The sequence below is a fragment of the Schistocerca serialis genome, chromosome 1 (genome assembly GCF_023864345.2).
Source record: "Schistocerca serialis cubense isolate TAMUIC-IGC-003099 chromosome 1, iqSchSeri2.2, whole genome shotgun sequence".
Taxonomy (NCBI): Eukaryota; Metazoa; Arthropoda; class Insecta; order Orthoptera; family Acrididae; genus Schistocerca; species Schistocerca serialis.
In genome coordinates this window covers 409,409,420-409,429,724 of record NC_064638.1, presented here as the reverse complement: position 1 = coordinate 409,429,724, position 20,305 = coordinate 409,409,420, and positions in this window count along the sequence as shown.

The window sequence follows — 20,305 nt, the reverse complement described above, 5'->3', positions numbered from 1 at the left end:
CTGAACATTTAAAGCTAGTTACCAGTCTTTGCACCACTTTTAAATCGTATAATGATCTGACTAAATATTGATGCAGCTTCTTTCATATAGTACTTCATTATGGATAACTGCATCATCTGCAATAAGTGTGAAGTTACCATTAACATTGTCTGCAAGGTTGCTTATATACAACATGAACAGCAAAGGTCCCAACACACTTCCCTGGGACACCTGACGTTGCTTCTACATCTGACGATGGACTCTCCATCCAAATAACATGCTGCAACATCCCTATCAATAAGTCCTCAATCCAGTCACAAATTTCACGTGACACCTCATATGATCGTACTTTTAACAATAAGCGTAGCTGTGATACTGACTCAGATGCTTTTCGGAAAACAAGAAATGCTGCATTTACCTGACTGCCTTGATCCAAAGCTTTCAGTGCGTCATGCGAGAAAAATGCGGGTTGGGTTTCATATGAACAATGTTTCGGTATCCTTGCTGGTTAGCACTGAGGAGGACATTCTGTTCAAATACCTCATTATGTTTGAGCTCAGAATATCTTCTAAAATTCTTCAACAAACTAATGTCAAGGATATTGGGCGGCAGTTTTATAGATCACTTCTAGTACAGATGGATGTGACCTGTGCTTTTTTCCAAGAACTGGGCACGACTTTTTGTTCGAGAGGTCTATGATAGATTAAAGATAGAAGAGAGAATAACTCACTCTCAAATTCCTTGCAGAATGTGACAGAGATTCCATCGGGACCTGCAGTTTTGTTCAGTTCTATTTCAGCTGTTTCTCAACAGCACTGACACTAATACTTATTTCATTCATCTTTCCAGTGATATGCGGGTTAAATTTGGCCATTCATGGGTTTTCCTTTGTAAAGGAACATTTGAAAACAGAGTTAAGCGATTCAGCTTTTGCTTTGTACCCTCAATTTCATTTATTGTCTCATTCACTAGGGACTGAATGCTAACTTTGGTGCCACTAGAAGAGAACGAATGAGAAGATGCCGTGCTGCAGACGAATGTTGAAAATTAGGTGGACTAATATGGTAAGGAATGAGATTCTGCGCAGAATGGGACAGGAAAGGAATATATGAAAACACTGATAGGATGGGGGACAGAATGATAGTGTAACACCGAAAATTCGGATAAAATACCTTCTGCGCCATCCAAAATTTTTCGTCGTTTAATATCCGTTGACAACTTGTACTGTACTTCTAGTTCTGAATCTGAGGACTTTATTACAGAAATTATATTTAATATGTAAAGAATGTAATAGTATATTTATTTGTAAATGTATATGACTGATTCTAAATATAAAGTAAATATTGTGAATTGCTGGGTAATAGCCAAGAGAACTTTATTTTAATGTATCGATGGCAACGTAGCTGTGCCGTTGTTTATCTTTGCGTATGAAGAGTCTCTGTCGCGCCGGGACCAGAGGGGAATCAGAGCAGCTTGAGTCACGATAGAATGCGGAAGGGTTAGTTCCGCGCTCCTGGAAACGCGGTATGCAGCTGTGATCGCGCCACTGTAGACGCACCTAAGTCGTTTGCGCGCGAGTATTGGTAGCACGATAGGAGTGGACAGGCGGAGCAAGCTGCAGTTCTTATTACCTGTCCCATAATTATCCGTGGCTCTGGAGACGACTCGTGGTTCTCTGCCAGCACGAGCAGCAGCAGCTTCAAATGGCTCTGAGCACAATGGGACTTAACATCTGTGGTCATCAGTCCCCTAGAACTTAGAACTACTTAAACCTAACTAACCTAAGGACATCACACACATCCATGCCCGAGGCAGGATTCGAACCTGCGACCGTAGCAGTCTCGCGGTTCCGGACTGCGCGCCTAGAACCGCTCGGTCACAGCGGCCGGCAGCAGCAGCAGCAACAGCGGCAACTCAGTATTGTCGTCCGCCGCATTCTTCGTCTTCCGCACAGTTACAACATCGTAAAAGTGTTAACTAATATTGTACAGTCATTACCCAGTGGCTTTTCTCTAACAAACTTTAAAAATTTTCTTCAATAATAACCTGCAGGAGATAAAACTTGTAAGGCGCCTGTGTCACCGTTATCCTCAGACATTATTACCAAGCAGAGCCGTTTTCCTTTCCAGGCAGTCACCGAGGTGTAAGAATATGAAAGTTGATTAACTATTTACTACCAGTTTTGTTTGTTTGCTATTGATCAGTTTCGGTCTAAATTCTGTTGCCTCAGTAACAGTTCATTCTTGTATTGGATAACAGCGGCTTAACTAATTTGCAATTTTGAGTATTAACTTCACTCACTTCAAGCAACATAAAATTTCACTCGAAAAACCAATAAACAAAGATACAACGCAAATTAAGAGCGCGCAGTCTCATTTATTCTGTATTTAGCTTAGCGAGTAAAAGTAAAATCAGTTGTTCATTTGCCTAAAGTGAATTCTATTCAATATTTCAATAAATATAAGTAAATAGCTTGCCCTTTTCTAAATTTTGCCTTACGTCACGCCGAGGTTACTGGATGTCATTTTTTGCGCAGTCAAATTTAGTATTTCATAATAAGTAACTGCAAACTCAGTGCTTTCTGATTCATTTATTTTATATTGAACGGTTGTGTTGTGGAAGAGCCTGACAACCTTCTGTTGCCACGGCAGTGATTATTTACTTAACTTTCTTTGCAGTTATCTTTCTTAGGATTGTAGATATTCATTGTAGTAGTAGTACGGCTATCGTTTAATTATCCTTTTTCTATTGCCAATCGGTATTTTTTGTATTAAAATATTACGTGGTACCCTTTTGCCCCGCGTGTGGTTGCTGAGCGATCGCCCTAAAATTTCACCCATTTCGGTATTATTTTTATTATTTATAGTTGGTTTGGAATAGATTGTTCCTTGGTTAAAATGGCCCTATGCATTATGGGACTTAACATCTGAGGTCATCAGTCTCCTAGACTTAGAACTACTTAAACCTAACTAATCTAAGGACATGAAACACATCCATGCCCGAAGCAGGATTCGAACTTGCGACCGTAGCAGCAGCGCAGTTTGCATGGGGGCTTTTTTATATAAATATGAAATGCAAATAATTTTTTAATTTTTTTGTCGCTGTATGTCCGATTACGAAGTCTCGTAAACGGTTGGCCCTGACTAGTTTAAGTACCCAATCTGACTGCATAGAATAACAACAAAGAATGAAAGAAAATTTTCGTTAACACAATTAATTAATTAAGTCCCCAGCAACTATAAAACCTACGAAACGAAAACACAAGTGTAATTGTTCTGTGTGTGGGAGTGTGATTCAACGTACACATCTGGCACGGTTCTTCTTCAACAAGACAAGAAATTTTAAATATCATTTATACTGAAGTAATTAAAAAAAATATAAATACTATAATCGCGTAAGGAAACCAGAATTACACTCTAATACAAGAACACGAGCCAGATGCTTTGTTGACTGAACCTGAAATGACGCATTATTTAAGACACTGAAATAATGAAAAAACAGGGAATATTTTACCTTCATATATATTGACGAAAAGCACTCTGATCATTACAATATCTCCATTCGAACAACATCTGCTGTCTAGCCCATCAAACACCTGCATACAACATGGAACAAGCACTCCCTACTACATCTCAACACCAACTCACTACTACCACATCTCGATAAGCACTCTCCACCACGACTTCTCGACAAGAACTCTTCACTACGACATCTCAGCAACCACTGCCTACTACGAGTTCTCGACAAGCACTGCCAGTGAAGACGGCGGAATAATACTCTTTGGCGCAATCTCTGGCGCTGTGGCTCAGTGTAGCCACCTTTCAAGTTCCAGACCGAAGCGGTCCCAGCCGCCGGCGATTCTTCCTTCAGAAGGGTCTGTTATACATTTTTATCCTACTAAAAGTATTATTTTCCTTAGGTAACGACAGTCTTACTCGCTGCAAAATTTCAGTAGGCGTACGCGACTGTGGTCAATTACATTGCTTTCAATAGGCCGATTACTAAGGGGGAGGTGGCAACAGGACGTCTGTTAAGACTTCACCGAATGACTTCCATGGTACTAGAAGGAGCTGTGTAGGATATAAACTGCAGAGGAGATCAGAGATTAGAATACATCCAGCAAATAATTGAGGTTTGTTGCAATTGCTACTCTGAGATGAAGAGGTTGGCATAGGAGAGGAATTCGTGGCGGGCCACATCAAACCAGCCAGAAGACTGACGACTCAGCCTTTAGATACGACCAGAATTTCTTTGGGTTTCGTGAAATATCATTTGACAATATTCCGCTACGGCAGTGATTGAAGGCATCACGCCTTCTCTTCTACTTGCTATGCGTGAAGAGAGAAGAAGAAGGAGTGAGGGGCGCTAGTGCAACGAGTGTGACACTGGAATTCCATTCGCGTGCAGCGACCATCCCGACCTGTGGAAATGCAAGCTGTGGGGCGGTAGGAGGCACTCACGTCTCTACGCGTGATAGGTCGCCGGCGGCGGCGGCGGCGGCGGCTGCGGTAAAAACCCGGTCCTCTGCAGCGCCGCGTAGCGCTAGCCGACCGGTCGCGATCGCCTCTCGAGTTACTATGTAGCCACAAAGTGACCGGACAACGATTATTCAGCCATCCCGTCGCGAGATAAACATGCGCCGGTCACAACGTAGTCACCTTTATAAACTCTCCGCTCGCCGCATTTGAATTTAAAATGGGCCGCCATCCGCGTGCAGGCTGCCCCGGCATCGAGCGGCGGCTTACATACGAAAGAAGTCTGCACGGTAGCTGAAGATATAACGATCGCGAGAATGCAGCTCAGTGTTTTGTACCAACTGAATTCTAGAATGTGTAACAGTATGCGTTATTGATATCTACAGCGTGTTCTACATCAATTACGCTGAAATCTGCATCGGAAGCTACGATCGGTGATGCACCTGACACAGAATGAAACGTTCTGCCACTGGGAGGAATTTACTTCAACAGTATTTCCTCTAGAAGCAGTTGTGAAGCGGTGGCACACAGTTCATGATTACTAAACTGTCCGCCGAAGAGGTGGTTAAACTTTAGACTTCTTCAGCGTGTTGTTTGCAGAGACCACTTGTTAGACATATTGCCCTTCTGCAGGTGATTCGTCCAACGAAAGGGGTCGCCAAAGCAGGCCCGTTTGGTCATAGTCGACGAGAATAGACTGTGTGTCACACTTTGACAGTATCAACTTCTGTCTAGCTATCATTAGCGCCAACATCATCATCATCATCAACAACATCATCATCATCATTAACAACTACAACAACAAACATTACCCTCTCCATTCACTCATCGTCTACTGCATGGAACAGTTAGTTGCACTAAAGGAACAACTTCGCACTTTGTAAAGGAATGGTATCCAATGAGAACTCTCTATTCTTCGTTTATCCCGTGGAAGGGTGTCCGCTGTGTGCAGGGTTTGGCAAATTTTATTTATGAAGTATGAATAATAACGCCTTTAGTCACAAATTTTCCCTGCTTTATTTTATTGCAGGCAACGGCCTCGCCGCAGTGGATACACCGTTTCCCCTGAGACCACCGAAGTTAAGCGCTGTCGGGCGTGGTCGGCACTTGGATGGGTGACCATCCAGGCCACCATGCACTGTTGCCATTTTTCGGGGTGCACTCAGTCTCGTGATGCCAATTGTGGAGCTACTCGACCGAATGGTAGCGGCTTCGGTCAAGAATACCATCATAACAACCGGGAGAGCGGTTTGCTGACCCCACGCCCCTCCTATCCGCATCCTCCACTGAGGATGACACGGCGGTCGGATGGTACCGGTAGCCCACTCGTGGCCTGAAGACGGAGTGCTTTATTGTATTACACAATGCATTTCAAACGCCGTGGCTCCATCTACAATAGCATATCATTTTAATAAATTATTTGCTTTGAACGATGTACGTCGTTCTCTCATGCTTTCCTCATTTTGTTTCTCCATTACTTATCTAATTCGGCTTCTGTCAGTATATTATTTTTCTCACATGCTGTTGCAGGTGATAAGAGTTCTAGAGTGGCGTGGACTCCATGAAGCCATGGACCCAAGTAGTCAGCAAGGCACTGTGCTAGCTAGTGGTGGCTCCATAATGGTGTAGGACGTGTTTACATGCAATGGACTGGGTCCTCTGGTCGAACTGAACAGATAATTCACTGTAAATATTTATGTTTGGTTACTTGGTGATCATTCGCAGCCATTCGTGGACTTCACGTTTCTAAACAACGATGACAATACGTCATGTCACTGCACCACAGTTGTTCGCGATTGGTTTGAAGGACAGTTCGAGCGAATGATCTGGCCACACATATCGCACGACATTAATCCCATTGAACATATATAAGTCACTATAGAGAGGTCAGTGCGTGTACGAAATCCTAAACTACCAACACTTTTGCAATTATGGACGGCTACAGAGGCAGCAAGGTTTAATATTTTTGCCGGAGACTTCCAGCGACTTGTTGAGACGATACCATGACGCGATACTGCACTACAGCAGGCAAAAGGAGGTACCCACTGCCTTTGTCACTGCAGTGTGACTTATATTTGATTTACTTGTTGAGATTAACTACGTCACTTTCCAGTACCAAGTCCTCGTCTTGCAGCCTCCAAGAGATGGGAACATGGCTTCATAGCTTTCAAGTTAAAGCACTTCCTTTCTTGCTATCGGCTGATGAGGAAACGTCCGTTAGCTCCTTCTGAAAAAAGTTGGTGGGCTTGAGACTCGCTGTTCAAAAGTTGTAATGTTTGATTAGCCACGTGATAGCCACCATAGGATATTATGGAAGGGTCTGGTCTTTGTCTCTGTTCAGCAGTGAACCCAAGGACATGAAGAGCCAAGCATTATTCGGATCCTCTGGCTGGCGCAGCGCCTCTCGGTTTTTCATCGCAACAGGGCGTGGCAAGGAGCACCCATGGCTCAGGGTTGCGTCTTGACTAGTAAAGGACATGGGTCCCAGGTTCGAACCTCGGTAATCCTTAAATTTTGAATAAAAATTATCAGCAATGGTGGCCGAAGACTTCCTGCGCAAGAAGTCAGAGCTTCAGAGCACTCTCTTGCCCATGGGGTAGTAAACAGTCCTTAAGGGGAGTTGGAACGCCCTATCCCGACAATGTTAAATTTAGTGACTTGGCTTCCCTGTATTTCAGGAACCACTGAAGCCATTGACATGAAACTTTTACAGGACATTAAACTGCATGTTCTAAGTCTACTGAACTACAATAATTCCATTTCAGCCACTCCTTTCGGAAATACAATTTTTTAATTACACCGTTAAAATTTTGTGTACTTTTCTTGTACGTTATCCTAAATAATTTTAATTATCCATAACATTATGTTCTTCTTTTAGTTCAGTAGACTCAGGATATGTATGTTATTACTCCCCGAAAATTTGAATACTCTACTCCAAGTGGTTTCTGAGATTTAGGGAAAAATGCAACAGAAAATGTAAATTTTCAGGAACAGCTTCTGAAGTTCCAAAAGACTGTAACTGACTTAATATATGCTTAATTTTTTTTATTTTTAATCACTTAGAAGCACCCTGAACCATACTGTATATCATTCTCTTGATATTTTTCCAAGTTTTTTCTTCTTTTCCTCTTTCTGGCCACCTTAGTGGCCAACTGTGCTGCAACCTCTGCTTTATCAAAGCGAACCTTGTCCATCCGTTCAAGTTATTTGATGCAATTTATTCCAGGATTAATTCCAATATGCTGTAACACTTTCACCCTACCAACATTGCCATCATTAAAAGCAACAACAGCATCACTGACCCCCCATTTTAGTGTCTCCATTCCAACAAAAACATTTTTTTGGTAAGCGAGTCCATATAAGATTATTGAACGACTCATTGGGATTTTGACTCTGACCGTGCAGACACTTTTTCAGTAATTCAGGATTTCCCAGGTCTCTGTAAATAGGCCTTATGATATCCATGACTCCTGCTGGGATGGAATGTTTGTGACTGTATGAACTGTCTGAGTACTGGGCATTGCGGTAATTGCACCATGAATCAGGTTCAAGGGGGGAAAGGTGGAAGAAGGTAGCCCATACTGCCTGCATCATTTTCAACAAATCCTCAGTATTATTTCTAATGGCCATCCCAAAGAGTGCTGTAGTTCATCAATCATTTTGTCTGTCAGTCTGCCTCTTATGGTTTTACCATCAGAATGCTTCTTGTCTCTCGAACTTTGTTTCAAATTCCTCAATCTGGTTCCCATCGTCTTCTGGACATGAATCAATTTAAGCTTTATAACACAGAAATCCACAGCCTTCTATATAAAAAAATTACCGATTTTATTAGCTCTTGAAGTAAAGCACGTAAAAATTTTAACATTTTCATCTGGTGTAGATTACATCTAAAAAAATTAAAGAAAATACTTACCATGTGAATTTATTATATACACTTTTACAAACAAATTCATGAAACTTATTCAGCATGACCAGGAAGGATTCACGATTCACACTCATAGCAGTGGAAGTTCAAAAATATAACAAAATAAGGATTTTTTACACGTGAAATTTCATCATTTTTTCACTCACTATTGGCAGCATTTTTTGCTATAGGTACACATTGCTTCATAAGTAAGAGAGAGTCTTCGATGAATTTTGCATAGCATACAAATCATACTTACGGCGTATGAAACTCTACAATGTTCCGAATCAATTAAAAACTGTGGTAAAAACTGATATAATTATCTTTAAAATTTTAGTTATTTCTAAAGATGGAGTTTAAAATGTAATAGCTCATTAATTTTTCATAAATTAAATAAAATGTATCGTTTCATACACCTGTAAATATGGTTTGTATTCCGTGCAGAATTCATCGAAGAATCTCTCTTACTTATGAAAAAAAGTGTACCTATAGCAACAAATGCAGCAATAGTAAGTGAAAAAAAGATGAAATTTCACATGTAAAAGAACTTATTTTGTTTTGTTTTTGAACTTCCATTGCTATGAGTGTGAATCTTTCCTGGTCATGCTGACGATGCATTATGAATTTATTTGCAAAAGTATAGACAGTGGAAATTAAAATGTCCTGCGGTGCCTTTCCTGCTCCAAGTCGGCCCGTTTGGCGTTCTGCCTCCCTTAAAAGGCGGAAGAATCAGCAATGATCAACGGCTAGAGGATGCAGAAGGCAATGGAAACAACCGAATTAAGGGCACATAATGTGTATCCTTGCAGCCTGTGACCAAAATAAGTCATGATGATCTCTCCAATGGCAAAATATTATGGTGTAGTCCGCCATTCCGGAATGTGATGGAACAGGTGACCATGAGAAACATACTGGATAACCTTCTGTGAGTTGCGGTATGAACGTCAGAAGTTTGAACGTGATAGGGAAGCTAGAAAGTCTGAAAACGGAAATGGTAAGGCTCAATCTACATACAGTTGGGGTCAGTGAAGTGAACTGGAAAGAAAGAAGGATTTCTGGACAGATTTGTAAATGGTAATATCAACAGCAGAAAATGGTTTAACGGGAGTAGGATTAGTTATGAATTGGAAGGCAGAACAGAGAGTGTGTTACTGTGGACAGTTCAGTCATAGGGTAATTCTCCTTACAACCGACAGCGAACAGACACCGACAACAATAGTTCATGCATAAATGTTGACGTCGCAACCAGAAGATGAAGAGACAAAGAGAGGATGTGAAGATATTGAAAGGGTAATTCAGCATGCAAAGGGAGATGAAAAACTGATACTCATGGGAGATTGGAATGCGGTCGTGGGAAATGGAGTAGAAGAAGGGATTACTGGAAAATAAGAGCTTGGTAGTAGCAGTGAGAGTGGAGAAAAACTAATTGAATTCTGCACTAAATTTCAGCTAGCAATAGCAAATACTCCGTTCAAGAATCAGAAGAGGAGACGGTGTACTAGGAAAAGGTCGGGAATACAGCAAGATTCCAGTTAGATTACATCATGGTCACGAAAAGATACCGACATCAGATACTGGATTGTAAGGTGTACGCAGGAGCAGATATAGACTCACATCACAATTTAGTAATGATGAATAATAGGCTGAAGGTTAAGAGATTAGCCAGAAAGAATCAGCGAACAAAGACGTGGGGTACGGAAGTAATAAGGAATGAGGTGATACGCTTGTAGTTCTCTAAGGCTATAGATACTGTAATAATGAATAGAGCGGTAGAAAGTTCAGCTGAAGAGGAATGGGCATCTCTAAAAAGGACAATCACAGAAGATGAAAGGAAATAGCTAGGTTCAGGGAAGGTAAGAAATACATTAGATGATCGACGAAAGAAGGAAGCACAAAAATGTACCGGTAAATTCAGGAATCCAGAAATACAGGTCACTTAGAAATGACATAAAGAGGAAGTGGAGGGACGTTAAGGTGAAATGGCTACATGAAAAATGTCAAGAAATCGAGAGAGAAATAGTGGTCAGAAGGACTGACTCAGCACATAATACGTCAAAACAACTTTCGGTGAAAAAAGTAAGAACGATAGTATTAAGAGTGCAGTGGATTTTCCACTTTTAAATCCAGAGGACAGAGTGATGGAAAGAGTACCCTGACCGCCTCTATCATGAGGAATACTTGTCAGATGTGATAAAAAAAAGGACAAGGAGATTCAGTACAAGAGTCAGAACTTAAAATAGCTTTGGACGACTTAAGATCAATGACAATAGAAACTGTAGATGACAATCATGGTGTGTGTGTGTGGGGGGGGGGGGGGGGGGAAGAGAGGGGGAAGGGGCAACAAAACGACATGGCTGGTGTGTAGAATATATTAACCGGCGATATACCATCAGATTTTCGGAAAAAAACATCGTCCACACATTTCCGGAGAGAGAATGAGTCGAAAAGTGAGGTAATTATTGCAGAATCATCTTAACAGCCATTCACCCAAGTTACTGACAGGAATAATATACGTAGAGAATAACAGGCAAGAGTATTTAGGATCTGTTAAATAACGATCAATTTGGTTTTAGGAAAGTAAAGGCACCAGAGAGGCAGTTCCAACGTTGCGGTTGATAATAGAAACAAGATGACGACAAACCAAGACACTTTCATAGGATTTGTCGAAATCCTGAGGAAAATAGGGATGAGGTATAGTGCGTCAGGCAGTAGTAGCCGACCGCGACAGATGCAGCAACAGATAAGTAAACCGCTTTTGTGACCTTTACGAGATCCTAATCGGGAGCGAATGTTATTATATCATCTGTGTGCTATAATAGTTTATTTTCTTGAGTTTCTGCGGGTAAATTTAAAATCTAATAGCCAAAGTTCTCGCGTTTACGTTTGCATCAGAAGTAAACCGATTTTGTGACATATTACAAGTTCCTTATCAGGGGCAAATTATTTAGTTTCACCTGAGTGCTTCGGTAGTTAGGTTTTTGAATATCTGCGTATTACTAGACACAGTTCGTGCGTTTTCGTCAGGGTCTACATTAGAGTTGCGCAGCGCGTGCCGATAGTCCGTTTACCAGCATAGTTTAGTTTTCCACGGTCTTTGGTACGGACAGGGACTGAGATTGTTGTGTACGGATGTGAGCGGAGTTGGTGACACTTCGCTCTCAGCTTCAGGCTGTGACGGCTTCGGTTACACAGCTTGAGGCTGCAGTGGATGGGCACCACTGTTGTGCGCCGGAAGTGGGGATCCAACGGACGTCCAGCGCGTCAGAGTTCTCCGATCGGTCCAACCCAGTTACTGCTCGCACTGAGGCTGACTCCTCACCTGTGGTCGAGTGGGAAGTCGCCCGGGGGCGAAGCAAGCGGCGAAAGACTTCCCAGGCGGCCGCACGTAAGGTCTCCCCGGTTTGTCTGACAAACAGGTTCCAAGTGCCGTCTGTGGCTGACACTGTCCCTTAGCCGGATGCTGTCGCCTGTCCTGTTTCAGAGGAAACCACTCAGCCTGCAAGATCTGTGCTATCGCAGAGGGTGGGACTATTGGTAGTTGGGAGCTCCAACGTTAGGCGCGTTATGGGGCCCCTTAGGGACTCGGCTGACAAGGAGGGTAAGAAAACCAATGTGCGCTCCGTGTGCATACCGGGTGGAGTCATTCCAGATGTGGATAGGGTCCTCCGGGATGCCATGAGGAGCACAGGGCGCAGCCAACTGCTGGTGGTTGCTCACGTCGGTACCAATGATGTGTGTCGCTTTGGATCAGAAGAGATTCCCTCTGGTTTCGAGCGGCTAACAGAAGTGGTAAAGGCTGCGAGTCTTGCTTGCAAGATGAATGCAGAGCTGACCACGCATAGTCGACACGACCGATTGCGGACCTCTGGTACAGAGCTGAGTGGAGCGTCTGAGTCAGAGGCTCAGACGGTTCTGCGACCGTGTAGGCTGCAGATTCCTCTACTTGCACCAAAGGGTGGTTGCGTTTCGGGTTCCGCTGAATAGGTCAGGTGTCCACTATACGCAGGAGGCGGCTACAGGGGTAGCAGGGGCTGTGTGCCGTGGACTGGGAGGTTTTTTAAGTTAGAGAGTCTCGGGAAAACACAAGAAAAGCTTCAGTAACAAAGGGTGCAGGCCGAACACAGGAAGAAGGTAGATACAGGAACCATCGGTATGACAGTTGTAAATTGTCGTTGCTGTGTTGGGAAAGTATCAGAGCTCCAAGCGCTAACAGAAAGCACTGATGCTCAAATCGTTATAGGCACTGAAAGCTGGCTAAAGCCGGTAATAAACTCAGCCGAAATTTTTGCGAAGAACCTCACAGTGTTCTGAAAGGATAGGCTAAACACGGTTGGCGGTGGCGTGTTTGTTGCTGTTAGAAGTAGCTTAACTTGCCGCGAAATTGAAGTAGATGCTTTCTGTGAGTTTGTATGGGCAGAGGTTATTGTTGGCAACCGGAATAAAATAATAATTGGATCCTTTTACCGACCTCCCAGTTCAGACGTTAGAGTTGCTGAAAGGTTCAAAGAAATCTTGAGTTTGATTTCAGAAACGTACCCGACTCATACGATAATAGTTGGTGGTGACTTTAATTTAGCCTCGATATGTTGGCGAAAATACATGTTTAATTCCGGAGGTACACATAAAATATCATCCGAAATTGTGCCAAACGCATTCTCTGAAAGTTATTTAGAGCAGTTAGTTCATTAGCCCACGCGAATAGTAAACGGTTGTGAAAACACACTTGGCCTCTTAGGAACAAATAATCCTGAGTTAATAACCAGCATCAAAACCGATATAGGGATTAGTGAACACAGGGTTGTCGTGGCCAGATTGAATATTGTAATCCCCAAATCCTCGAAAAATAAGCGAAAAATATACCTATTCAAAAAAGCAGATAAAAATTCACTTGATGCCTTCCTGAGAGACAATCTCCACTCATTCCAAATTAATAGTGTAAGTGTAGGTCAGATGTGGCTTAAATTCAAAGAAATAGTATCGGCAGCAATTGAGAGACTTATACCAAATAAACTGACAAACGACGGAGCTGATCCTCCTTGGTAAACAAAACGTGTTAGAGCACTGTTGCAGAAACAACGAAACAAACATGCCAAATTTAAATAGACGCAAAATCCCCAAGACTGGCGATCCTTTACAGAAGCTCGAAAATTAGCGCGGAGTTCAATGCGAGACGCCTATTACAGTTTCCACAACGAAACTTTGTCTCGAAACCTGGCAGAAAATCTAAAGAGATTCTATTCGTATGTGAAGTATGTCAGCGGCAAGAAACAATCAATGCCTTCTCTGCACTATAACAATGGAGATACTATCGAAGGCAGTGCTGCCAAAGCAGATTTACTATACACTGCCTTCCGAAATGCCTTCACAGAAGAAGACGAAGTAAATATTCCGGAATTCGAATCGAGAACAGCTGCCAACATGAGTAACGTAGAAGTATCCTCGGAATAGTGAAGCAACTCAAATCACTTAATAAAAGCAAGTCTTCTGGTCCAGACAGTATACCAATTAGGTTCCTTTCGGAGTATGCTGATGCATTAGCTCCATACTTAACAATCATATACAACCGTTCGCTCGACGGAAGATCCGAACCCAAAGACTGGGAAGTTGCACAGGTCACACCAATATTCAAGAAAGATAGTAGGAGTAATCCACTAAATTACAGGCCCATATCGTTAACGTCGATATGCAGCAGGATTTTAGAACATATATTGTATTCGAACATTATGAATTATCTCGAAGGAAACGGTCTATTGACACATAGTCAACATGGGTTTAGAAAATATCGTTCGTGTGAAACACAAGTGGCTCTTTATTCACATGAAGTGCTGAGTGCTATTGACAAGGGATTTCAGATCGGTTCCATATTCCTGGATTTCCGGAAGTCTTTTGAAACTGTACCACACAAGCGGCTCGTTGTTAAATTGCGTGCTTATGGAATATCGTCTCAGTTATGTGACTGGATTTGCGATTTCCTGTCAGAGACGTCACAGTTCGTAGTAATTGACGGAAAGTCATCGAGTAAAACAGAAGTGATTTCAGGCGTTCCCCAAGATAGTGTTATAGGCCCTTTGCTGCTCCTTATCTATATAAACGATTTTGGGACACAATCTGAGCAGCCGTCTTCGGTTGTTTGCAGATGACGCTGTCATTTATCGACTAATAAAGTCATCAGAAGATCAAAACAAACTGCAAAAATATCTGAATGGTGCGAAAAGTGGCAGTTGACCCTAAATAACGAAAAGTGTGAGGTCATCCACATGAGTCCTAAAAGGAACTCGTTATACTTCGGTCTAATCTAAAAGCCGTAAATTCAACTAAAAACCTATGTATTACAACTACGAACAACTTAAATTGGAAAGAACACATAGAAAATGTTGTGGGGGAGGCTAACCAAAGACTGCGTTTTATTGGCAGGACACTTAGAAAATGTAACAGACCTACTAAGGAGATTACGCTTGTCCGTCCTCTTCATGAATACTGCTGCGCGGTGTGGGATCCTCACCAGATAGGACTGGCGAGTTACATCGAAAAAGTTCAAAGAAAGGCAGCACGTTTTGTGTTATCACGAAATATGGGAGAGAGTGTCAGAGAAATGATACAGGATTTGGGCTGGACATCACAAAAGCAAAGGCGTTTTTCGTTCGAATCTTCTCACGAAATTCCAATCACCCACTTTCTCCTCCGAATACGAAAATATTTTGTTGACACCGACTTACATAGGGCGGAACGATCTCTACGATAAAATAAGGGAAATCAGAGGTCGTTCGTTAAGATACAGGTGTTCATTCTTTCCACGTGCTATACGAGATTGGAATAATAGAGAATTCGCAATTCGATGAACCCTCTGCCAGACACTTAAATGTGATTTGCAGAGTATCCATGTAGATGTAGATGTAGAAAGACTTAGTATACAATACGTACAAGAACGAGGAGGGAACAATAAGATTGGACGGCAGGAAACGAAGTGATTGGATGAAAAAGGGTTTAAGACATAGATGTAGTGTTTCGCCACTACTGTTCAATCTATATACGTAGAAGAAAAAATGACGGAAATAAAAGAAAGGTTCTAGATAGTAGGATTAAAATTTAGGGTGAAGACACGTAAATGATAAGATTTGCTGTCGACATTTCTGGCCTCAGCGAAGGTGAAGAAGAAATACGGGATAGGTTGAACAAAATTAAATGTGTAATGATTACAGAATATGGATTGAGACTTAATCGAGGAAAGACGAAAGTAATGTGAGGTGACAAAAATAAAAAAAGGGAGAAACTTCACATTAAGATTGTTTTATCGAAGTAGACGAAGTTAGAAATTCTGTTGTCGAGGCAGAAAAATAATTCATGATACATGGAGCAAGGAGGGCACAAAATGCTGACTTGCTCTGGCAAAAATGATATTCCTGAGCAAGAGAAGGATATTCTTGAGCAAGAGAAGCCTACTATTATCTAACCTAGGTCTTAATTTGAGAATTAATTTTTGAGAATGTACGTTTGGAGCACTGCATTGCATAGTACAAAAGGGTAAACTATGGGAAAACTGCAAAAGAAGAGAACTGAATCAGGAGGTTCTCAAGAGAATCAGTGAGGAAAGGAATATATGGGAAACACTGACAAGAAGACGGGACAGGATGACAGGACATCTGTCAACACTTCAGGGAATAACTTCCATGGTACTAGAGGCACCTGTAGAAGGTAAAAACTGTAGAGGAAGACAGAAATTGGAATACATCCGGCAAATAATTGAGGATGTAGGTTGTAAGTGCTACTCTGAGAGGAAAACACTGCACGGGAGACGAATTTGTGATGGGCCAGATGAAACCAGTCACAAGACTGATGACTCGAAAAGAAAAAAAGAAAGGGGGGGGAGGGGTTTGGATTGGCTGTCCAGACGCCCACCTTGGAAGAACTGACTCTGAATTTAGCATCGGAAGAAACCTTGCTAGGTATCGGTACAGTTTCACTTTGGCGGGTATCAATGTTCGTTTGGAATATGGAGTTGTAATGTTAGGTAAATTTGAATTTTGTAAGTTTGGTGTCAGCACTTTCTGAAGAAGAAGTGTTTAACTATAGTTGTACCTGTACCGCACTGCATGGTGTCGTGCTTGCAAAGATGGACCTCTCCATGGACGTCGGGAGTGAAGTTGCGCCACATGCAGCCTTTTGCGCGCAGTTTGAGTCCTGTAGCCGCAGGAAAAGCGTTACTCAACATGGTGGCGTTGCTGTCAGGTTTCCTCTGAGCCGTAATCAGTAGGTAGCGGTCATCCATTGCAATAGTAGTCCTTGGGCGGCCTGAGCGAGGCATGTCATCGACATTTCCTGTCTCTCTGTATCTCCTCCATGTCCGAACCACATCGATATGGTTCACTCCGAGACGCTAGGACACTTCCCTTGTTGAGAGCCCTTCCTGGCAAAAAGTAACAATGCGGACGCGATCGAACCGCGGTATTGACTGTCTAGACATGGTTGAACTACAGACAACACGAGCCGTGTACGTCCTTCCTGGTGGAATAACTAGATCTGATCGGCTGTCGGACCTCCTCCATCTAATATGTGCTGCTCATACAAGGTTTCTTACATCATTGGGCGGGTTTAGTGACATCTCTGAACAGTCAAAAGGACTGTGTCTGTGATACAATATCCACAGTCAACGTCTATCTTCTGGAGTTCTGGGAACCGAGGTGATGAAAAACTTTTTTTGATGTATGTAGTAGTCAGCTGCTATGGTTGTTTATCGAAACAAAAAATGGCTCTGAGCACTGTGGGACTTAACTTCTCAGGTTGAGAGGCACCCACATGCCTTGCTCATACTGTGGCATCAAGCAGTCAGGCCTGCAAGATGAGTGGTCTGTCAAGCGAGTGGATTTATTCTTATTTATCGCAAAACATCAATGACTGATTGTGAGCTCTAGTACCCACAACTAAGCTACAAATTTTTCTCCTGTTTGAATATTACGCAACGGAAACGGATAACGCACATCTGACTATTAAAAATTTACACAACTCTGATTATTCACTATGCACTGGCAATACCACATTTTCGTTCTCATCCAACGGCTTTGATCAACACATGGCCTTCGCACTGAATATGAAAGGCGCACACGTTATAAATTCTGGATATCATGACTATACACTATTCGAAGAACAAGGCCACCAATCTTATTCTTTTCACTATCCTTTTTATTCCGATAAATTATATTATGATTCAAAGATTAAACACACCATTACATTTTATACAACAATTACACATGAGAAACTCCGCCCAGTGGGCATGGCTTTACATTGGTGATTCTTATCTTATGATCCCGCAATTATTTAACGCTACAGTGCACTTTCTGGATATGATGGTGGATCTTTTGCTATGTCTCACACTTTGACTCTCACACCCATCATCACAAAAACTTCCTCCAGACGGAGCGGTACAAAAAGGAACATGCATGACCCATTGCATCTGAAACTATCTTGCTACTCTCCCATGCAAACCACACATACTTAAATTACATAAAATACATCACACTGGCAACATAGAATACAACACAAGGAATAGTCACAACGTTAGAGTCACATCACTTTCAGCTTTCCCACTTCAATTGGTGTTCATCCCAGTTTCACACGACACTGCCCCACGTCGTAACTTTTCTTTCCTACTACGAACTCTGGAGGATATATGCACGTCTTTCTGTGCAATGCAAGCCAAGTGGCGTTGCTGGATAGACGGCTGACTCATCTTGCTTCTCTCTCAGAGTATTAGAGTTTCAATCAAGCGTCACACGGAAACATAACACGCAAAGTAATGTTAAGAACATATTCGTCACACGCGCGAGTCCTCAACTGATACCATGGACGAGTACTTCTCTTTATCCTTTGTCTCATACACAGATTGAGACTCACACAGTACTCACCACGTGGAAGTACTCGTCTCTAATTTCAAGTCCTGCACACGCCATTTCTTAAATATTTCCAACTTATAGTACACACGCCAGTAATTCAGTTTAACTTAAGCACTCGGAAGTATTTCAACTTATTGCTATACGTGGTTTCATTGTGACCATTGGTCACTTCCGAAGATTACTACGGTCCACTTAATATTATCTGCCTGACATTTAATTCTCCCCATAAAAATTCCTGAAATAGAGAAATAATTATTCCAAACTACTCTTAAGTATTTCACATGCATACGATTTTCTCCACTCTTTTGTCTTTACGGAGCACACGTAAGACAGGTCTTACCAACACAAGATCCAGCGCCAGGGTGCTGAAACATGGCCGTTCTTCAGGTCATCTCGCACCTCTGCTGAAGTAAAGGAGCACCTTGCTACCGTATTGGTCAGCCACATTTCAGGTGCTCAAAGCTCAGGTAAATTTCATCTCTTTGGTTCCACCAAAGGTGACCAAAGGCCCGTCTAAAAGATGATCATATATTTCACATTCACTATGTGCGGTTAGCAGACGACCATACATTCATTCATTTTGCAGATCCCACCAAATTGGATGTAGGGATTTATTTTGTGGGAGTGCACATATGATCAGTTACATAAATAAATTGTCATTATTTCCTACACTGGTATCCGGCTTCGGTGTATTAAGTGAAATTGAGTTATTATTACAAAAAATATGTTGTTCTGGCAAGAATAATGAAGAATGTTGTACCTATTTTCAATGTCGGGCGGTACTGTACCCTTTCAAGGTCATAAATCCCCTACAACTTAGAACTACTGAATCCTAATTAACCTAAGGACATCACACACATCCATGCCCGAGGCAGGATTCGAACCTGCGACCGTAGCGCTCGCGCGGTTCCAGACTCTAACGTCTAGAACCGCTCGGACACCCCGGCCGGCCTATCGAAACAGACGTCCCTGAATGCCACTGACATGAAAGCCGTGGCGTTATATAAGATTAGGGTTTTATATGGTCCAAAAGCACCAAAACTCCCTTCAGACATTCAGAGCTGCCACAACATTAACGTTGCTTATTCTCATACTAGTACACGTAGTTATGTTCACGCAACCCATAGCGAATTGGTTTCTCTCCTTTGACAGTGGAAACAGACTTACATAATCAATATACATTTTGTGCATCGAGTGTGTATAACTATCGGTTATCGGATGTTCAAAGAAGATTTGCTGAGGCAACAGATCTTAAAGGACTCCCCTTTCCCATCCCTTTCCAAATAAAATTATCGCAGATCTTCGTCCTAGTTTTAAAAGCGTCTAAAAAGCCCCCTGCAGGTATCTCATGATAGTACTTGAACAAGCATGGATCAAGTTCCGATGGTAACTCAATTTTGTCTCCGTGACGTCCACAAGGTGGATAATACAAAAGATTTCCCCTCGCAATACAAGGTTTTTCAAACGCTGTTTCATGGGAGCCGACTCAGGTCCGCATCTTGCTGTTGCGAACGTCCTTGGAAAGGAACGGAAGTTCTCTCATAATCGGGCACTCTACTTGGCCTGGCTCGAAGTTAATAACTTCAGCCTGCTCCTCTTTCTGAGCATCTTCACCATTTTCCTTGCCGATAATGCGGCTCAAACCATCAGCAACCTCATTTTCTGTCCCCCGGATGTGTTAAACCACGAAGTTTCTTTCTTGTCATTTACTGACACCCCCATATTTATGTAGCCAATTGCTGGCCAAATGACCCAGATGGCTACACCCGAAGCATCTGATTTTATCCCTATTATGGTCCCTAGCAGACTGTTCTCTATCCTTCTCCCATACTAATTCAAATCACTCTCTCCTAAACGTTTCCTATGACCTTCCCGTATGGCTTCAGCTTGTAAAATACGAGTAATTTACTCCAGTTGTACAAAATTCCTTGGTCGTGTATTAAACATCTTCTTCCATCCTAGCCGTCGGACACATTCCTGCAAATACAATTTCCTTCCCAGAAAAGAAAAGGGACATATATCGAGCGCAAAAGGAAAGGAGCAACGTCGAGTGCCTTTTT